Source organism: Triticum aestivum, chromosome 1D, assembly GCF_018294505.1.
Source record: "Triticum aestivum cultivar Chinese Spring chromosome 1D, IWGSC CS RefSeq v2.1, whole genome shotgun sequence".
NCBI lineage: Eukaryota > Viridiplantae > Streptophyta > Magnoliopsida > Poales > Poaceae > Triticum > Triticum aestivum.
In genome coordinates this window covers 20,866,956-20,874,139 of record NC_057796.1, presented here as the reverse complement: position 1 = coordinate 20,874,139, position 7,184 = coordinate 20,866,956, and the positions used below count along the sequence as shown (strand labels likewise).

Genomic DNA, 7,184 nt, shown 5'->3' with positions numbered 1-7,184 from the left:
GGGTAGAGTTTGAAAATGGGACCTTTAGTACCGGTTCGTGCCATGAACCAGTACTAATGCCTCAAAGCCCATTATTACCGGTTGGTGGCACTAACCGGGACTAAAGGTTAGACCTTTAGTCCTGGTTGGTGCCACCAATCGGTACTAATGGGCATCGCACCCTTTAGTCCCAGTTCGTGGCACCAACCGGGACTAAAGGGCCTAGGTGAACCGGGACTAATGCCTTAGCCGCACGAACCGGGACCAATGCTCACATTAGTCCCGGTTCGTGACTGAACCGGGACTAATGTGAATACTGCCCTGTGACCAAAACCCTGTTTTCTACTAGTGAGGTCTTTTACTTGAGGATAGGGATGCACGCATGTGGTCTTTCTTTGTGGATTTTATGTAGAGAATATCCTAATAGTTATGTCCTTGTGAGGGTACAGTTTATTTGGCAGTTTTGGTTGTCTTATTTTGTATTCTTTATGGGTACCTATGTTTTTCCATGGGGCCTAGCTAGTTACGCTATGTCCAGGTGTATGGTATAATTTGTGGTTCTATATTGATGAAAGAACTTTGATTGCTATTATAATGAAAATTGGAGAGCTCGAACTCTTTCTTCTTAAATAGTACACAAAGACATTTGGATGTGAATTCATTAGAAATAAAAACATCCTTATTCACTTCACCGTGGGGTGTCTCGTAAACCTTGTATAAAGACACATGGTGACTACATACAATGACATAAATAATTAAACTGGGTAATCGTTCATTCAGTATCAAACCATGGGAACCATTTTGTGTACATAATAATCAATGTCAATGATGAATAACATTTCCACAATCATTTGGGCTAAGGATTTTTGTTGATTTATGCACATGTTTCTTGTGATGTGTATTTTTGTTTGTGATTGTCTCAAGTAAAAAAATAAACCCTAAGAAATTTGGGGGCAGCTAGTTGGATCACAAACAGTGGCGGCGCCACGGTAGGGGCGAGTATGGTCGGCCGCCCCGGGTAGACGGAAACACGTATAAAGAAAAATACGATTTGTTGTACATGGGCTACCACAGATATGACAGAACGGCTCTGTTGTACATGGGCTAGCACAAAGCCCAAACGCTAGCAGCCTAGCACGGCCACTCATTCACCCACGCCCCAAATCGCAATCGCAGGAAGGAAATCCCCAATCGGGCGAGGAAGCGAGGGCAGCTGCGTAACCTAGCCGTCGCTGACTCGCCGCCACAGAGCTCCGCCAGACACAAGTCTGCCTCACCGGCCGCCGGGCACCTGATCCAGATCCGAGCGAACCAAAAGATGCAGCACCCTGCTTGGGAGGAAGCATCAGCGGCACCGGCACCGGCACAGCGTCGAGCTTGTGCAAACGGCCGGCAGCTGCAATTTGCAAAATCAGCAAGCGCAGCCAGCAGGTACAGACCAACAGAGCCAGAGACAGTCCATTTTCTTCTGAATATGACCTCCAATTCAGTACCAATTATTGAACGGATGGTCACAGAGGAAAAGCATCAGTACGTAGTATATGTGTTTTATAAGTGCTTGGTTTACACCTTTTGAAGCCTGCTGATATGGCCATATATGTTACAATTGATCAAGGCAATTGCTGCTTATATTGCCAATTCGCCATATATTTAACAATTAATTTCTTCTGATGTTGTAATGTAGGGAGTCTTCAAAAGAATGAAACCAATTGCTGCATATTTTGGAACTCCCCCACCAACTGTATCAAGTGTCCCTTGAAGCCTCTGATGCGAACATTTTTCGAGTGCATCTAGCTTCGTATTTGAATTTTTTAAGTATTTGTTCAGCGTGCTTGCATTTGTCCATAAAAAAATTAGACCTAAATGTTCTGCCCCGGCTAAGTTCAATTCCTGGATCTGTCACTGATCACAAAGGTTGTTTCTTCTTCCTTTGAGCCATCGCCAACCATGCTAGGTTGCTAAATGTAAGTGTGTAAGAGCAGCCACATTGTAGCAAAAAGATATGACGGGAGTACGAGCTTGTCAAGAAGAATGAGGGTGTTCGGGATGACGATGGAGAGAGAAGTGTCTGGGGACTTTATAGTTTTATTCTAAGCCCATGGACCTTACTTTCATAATTGAGATGGGGTCCAACTTTTGGCGTGCCAGGGTTGCATATACTGAATGCCCTAATGCACCATATAGATGTTAGTTTATCCATAACTAAGAGTAAAGTTGAATGAAGAACAATAAATAAAAAGGCAGACACGTGAAGTTTTGTAAGCAATGAAGTGTGCACTTACACCCTATCTATAGATAACTAGTTTCTTTTATGTAGTATAAAAGCAATGCTCAAAACTACAACAGAGATGTGTCAGGAAACTGCATAAGGAGAAGTCTATGGAGATAGCAAAAATAGCTGACATGATGAGTGCCACCGGTAGTTTGCATGGAGACATCTTTTAACCTCGTGGACCCTATTTTCATAACCAAGGAGGAGCCCAGCATGTGGCATGTCAAAGATGGACACATTGGATGCAGTAATGCATCTTGGAGATGTTAGTCCCTTGACAACTATGACTACACTTGAAGGAAAGAAAATAAAGACGTAGGCACGTGAAGTTTGATGAAGCACTGAAATTTGTACTTACACCATGTGTATAAATACTCATTCACCTGATGTCGAAGAAGCAATGCTCGAAACTACAATAGAGGTGTGTGACAATGGCGTACAGTATGGACAAGTCTATGGAGACACCGAGAATGACCGACACTATGAGTGGCACCGGCGATTGAATGTGGACATAATTTAGAAATGGGATACAATGGGAATTTGAGTTAGAGCTTAATCATGAGGACATGTCATTATTCCTTGCAACGATAGGTAGAGCTCCGGCAGGGCATTGGACCTCATCTCTGTGGCTGGAAGTCAGAGCTTTCGCACAGTACACAAGTGATGGCGTCGTCTCAAAGTGTGGAGCTTCTCCTCCACCAGATGCAGCATCATTGTAGTGTCGTTGTTGTTTCCTCCAATCACTATCTAGACAGATCGATGCCAACGTTCCAGTCGCACATATGTGAGCTCCAAATCAAACACTTCAACGATAATCAAGATGTGTGGATCAGTGGATGCCTCGGCAAGCAAGTTTTCATTTGACGGCAACAACCAAAAAATCTCCCAACAGATCCCTACGATGCTCCAAGCAAGGCGTGGCACGGCGAGGACGCCAACCAAATAAGCCCTACATGTTTCGAGAGATGGAATAGTCATCGAACGAGGGATACTATGATGCTTAATTTGTTTCATGAGACAAAGCAGGTGATAGTGCATTGTGCATGTACGAGTGAAAACATGGGATATGAACACATGATATAAAGTTGTCGACCTATATATATATATTTTTAGTTTTCAGAAATTATTTCATATTGTACACGGGCTGCATAATGCATAGGAGTACGCTACTGGATCACTCTCGTTTTGATCCAATTGATAGCGGCACCTATTTTGAAGAAGTCAATGTTTCTTCCAAGCATCAATCAATAGTTTGAGACATGCAACTAGTGGTAGAGTAATCAACTGAATCCGGACATTGGTTGCAGCATGACTTTATTATAACAACATCAAGCTTCAACCTCGATCGACACAAAATGACATGAAAATGTGAGCATGTGGCAAGTATATATGTTAGAAGAAACCTGATTGGCGTGCAGGAGCCATAGACCAATCTTGGGATTTAGCCTCGATCGACACAAAGGACCTTGTTTCTTTATTTGCTAGCCTAGGTACTCTGATATCTATTATACCATGATGGCACGGTGTATTCTTCCAGGCCTCGACATGAATGATTCAATTGACCGAAATCATCATTACTGATTTATTGGGATGTCTCGCTTGAGCGGTTCACACGTCTAAACCCACTATCACAGCCCCGTAATGTAGCAACAATTATATTTTCTCTCGTGTTGTGAAGTTTGTTTTTTCGAAATGAGGTTGACCCTCCTTTCCCCATTGGTCATAAGCATCACTCGGTGCACACAACCATCTTCATTAAAGTATCATAAGAAACATATGAAATGTTTTACAAAGCGATGACAAGACCTAAAAATAATTGATAGATAATAGGATGATACATAACCTATTATTGACCGTCACCAAAATCAATAGAACATTGTGTTGTCAAAAATTTTAGGTCGTATGTGTCTACTCATGGGCTTTGATTGCTGAAATCATCACAATTTTCTTTGAACGGGTATTGTTCTTTCACACTCCACTAAGAGCATGAGAAGACAACACATAAACGGGTGTCCTCCTCCTCCGCCTCCACCCGCCACTTGAGGATGGGGGAGACTAAACGTCCACACCTTCTTGTCATCTATGAATGAACCATGTGACCATTCAGGTTTTATCCTTGGAATTATTGGAAAATTATAAATGATCTTCTTCCAATAATTCTAACAGGTTTGGGGCCTTAACCAATTGGATTTTACATTCAATGAGAATTTTAGGAGGTTGAGAATGGTTAGTGCCAGATCTATGTGTAATAACATTTTTTCTTCTAGGTGGGACATCAATACAATAGTATATATGTGCTTGTGTGGGCTAATAAATAAGGGAGGACCGCACAACATTCTAACCTTCAAGTTAGTTTTATAGGAGTCCAATCTTTTGGTCTGTGAACGATGAATGATGCCAAATACAGGTCTATAATACCTTCTTTCTATTTAATTCAAGCACATCATCACTGATATTAGTCTAGGGCTCATTACGTCTACATGTTAGTATAATCTAGTGTCAGGCAAAGCTATTTGGATCAGGTTGCAAGGAAGGACTTCTAAGTTGCTTGACGAGAAAGGCCTCTGTTGATAAACCAATGCAGCATGTGGTCTTCCTCTCTGTAGTCTATGAAGAGAAGATCCTAGTAGTTATTTCATTATGTCAAAAGAAGTTATTTGGTATTGTAGTTTTAAAAATTGAATTATGTAGTAGTACATGTGTCCTTTGTTGGGGCCTCGTGAAGTAATGCTAGTTGCATTATACTCGAAAGTGTGGTAGGTGTTGTGTTTCTATATTTGATGCAAGAACTTTGATTGCTGTAGTAATCAATAATGTAGGGCTCAAACTCTTGTTTTTAATAAGGTCAGAAGATAAGGATAAATGTGATTATAAAGCAAGAACATCATTATTCGACCCCAGATAGCATAGTGGGGTGCATCTCACAAGCCTTGCATAGACACGCCTGGTTACTACATATAGCCGTGAATGATTACGTCGAATACGCGAAGATTCATAATCAATCCGAAGGAACCGTTTATGAGACTGTATTGATTAGTATCAATAATAAACTGATATTTCAAAATCGTTTGGATTCAAATATTTTGTTGATTTATACGCATGTGTTTGGTGCAACAATTATTATTATTTGGTCGTTTCGAGGAGAAAACTAATAAACCCCAAGAAGTAAGTGGCAGTCAGTTCAATCACAAAGGTTAGTTAGTTATTTTTCCTTTTAGCAAACACCATTCAGCCTAGGTTGCTTGTATGTAATGGTTTAAGAGCACCGACGGTGTAGAAAAATGAGCTTCTGCAAGAGAAAAAAGACTTTGTGGGTAGGCAATGGAGAGAGAAGCGACTGGGGACATCTTAGTTTTGTTTGTAGACACATGGACCCTATTTTGATAACCAAGATGGATCCCAACTTGTGGCATGTCAAAGCTGCATATATTGGATGAGCCTTAGAGATATTAATTCCTCGACAACTTTGGCTACACTTTAAGGAAGAAAATAAAAGGCAAGCCTGTGAAGTTTGATGAAGCAATGAAGTCTCACTTACACCATATCTATAAATAACTAGCTCCCTCGTGTAGCATAACCAATGCTCGAAACTGCAGTAGATGTGTGACCATTGCATACAATATGGACAAGTCAATAGAGAGAGTGAATATGACCAATACAAAGAGTGGCTCCAGCAACTGAACGAGGACATGTTTTAGAAATGCGATACATTGGAAATTCAAGTTGCAGTGCAAGGATGAGCAGACGTCCTAATTCCTCAGCGGCAGGCAGAACTCTGACTGAACCGTGGAGCACGGATGGATGCAAGACCAAACCGTGCCGGCTCCAAGGGGTTCGAAGCCTGAAGCTTTGACAGAGAAGGGTTGTGAGGGGAACAGCAGGAGGTGGTTAGCACCATGGCCCAACCATGTGGAAACCTTCCAGACTTGGGAGCATCCTTATTTGGCTCGGAAAGGAAAAAATTTGCCTGAATTTCAGACTTGAGGGGCCTCAGATAGACTCAAACCGAGGGTCATCGTCATAACCAGACTCAAAATGAGGGTGGTTGTCATGACAGTCCGATCAGACGACCAAGACTCTGAAGGAAAACTGCACTCTAGACTGTCGACGATCAAGCGGCCAAGACTGACAGAATTTACCGTTCGCACCAATTCTTCGATCTGCAACGCTCATGGGAGATCCAGTTGCAACCGTTACTTTGGACAATTGCTGAAGTGTGTGTTGTGTGTGTGTGCACACGTTTTCACACGGTTGGCTGCTCTACCTCTAATAGTACAACATCGATTTAAGTTGAAATATAAGTACGTGCAAAGCATAATGCAGAACGGCAATAGTTGACGTGTGCAAAGCAAACATCAGGAAAAGCAGCAGTTCCTAAAGATTGAGCATCCATCATCAACAGGGGACAACAACGCGGGGGGTTACTTGCGCCACTCACACCCGATGCCCATGCCATATTCCCAAAACGGATCAAATGCGAGAGCAGCACAACCTACCTTAAGCTACGGAATAGTTTACCGATGCCATTGCATATGCAACAGTGCAGACTAGCTACTGAGTACTGACACCAAAGAAGATTCTTCAACTAACAGTCCAACTCTACTCTCGTAGCACTACCGGAATCGCACCCTATGCCGACGGCCAGGGCCGTCGGCATAGCCCTGACTGGCCGTCGGGACAGGCCTATGCCGACGGCCCCCCGTCGGCATAGAGCCGTCGGCAACATATCCGTCGGCGTAGCCAGGGAGGCCGTCGGCATAGGCCCTATCCCCACGGTGTTCGTACATCTATGCCGACGGCCGGGGCCATCGGCAACGTTATCGCCTAACGACGGCCGCCGTCAAGTGCTGACCAACGCCTGCTCGCCACGTGGCAGGTCTATGCCGACGGTCTAGCCGTCGGCTTAGTTTGAAACTATGCCGACGGCTAGACC

At 43.2% G+C, this 7,184-nt stretch overlaps 1 pseudogene; it reads right to left on the bottom strand.

Annotated features, from left to right (window-relative positions):
• Positions 1 to 6,605: 6,605 nt before the first annotated feature.
• LOC123157186 (poly [ADP-ribose] polymerase 1-like) overlaps positions 6,606 to 7,184 on the bottom strand; it is a 16,058-nt pseudogene continuing 15,479 nt past the window's right edge.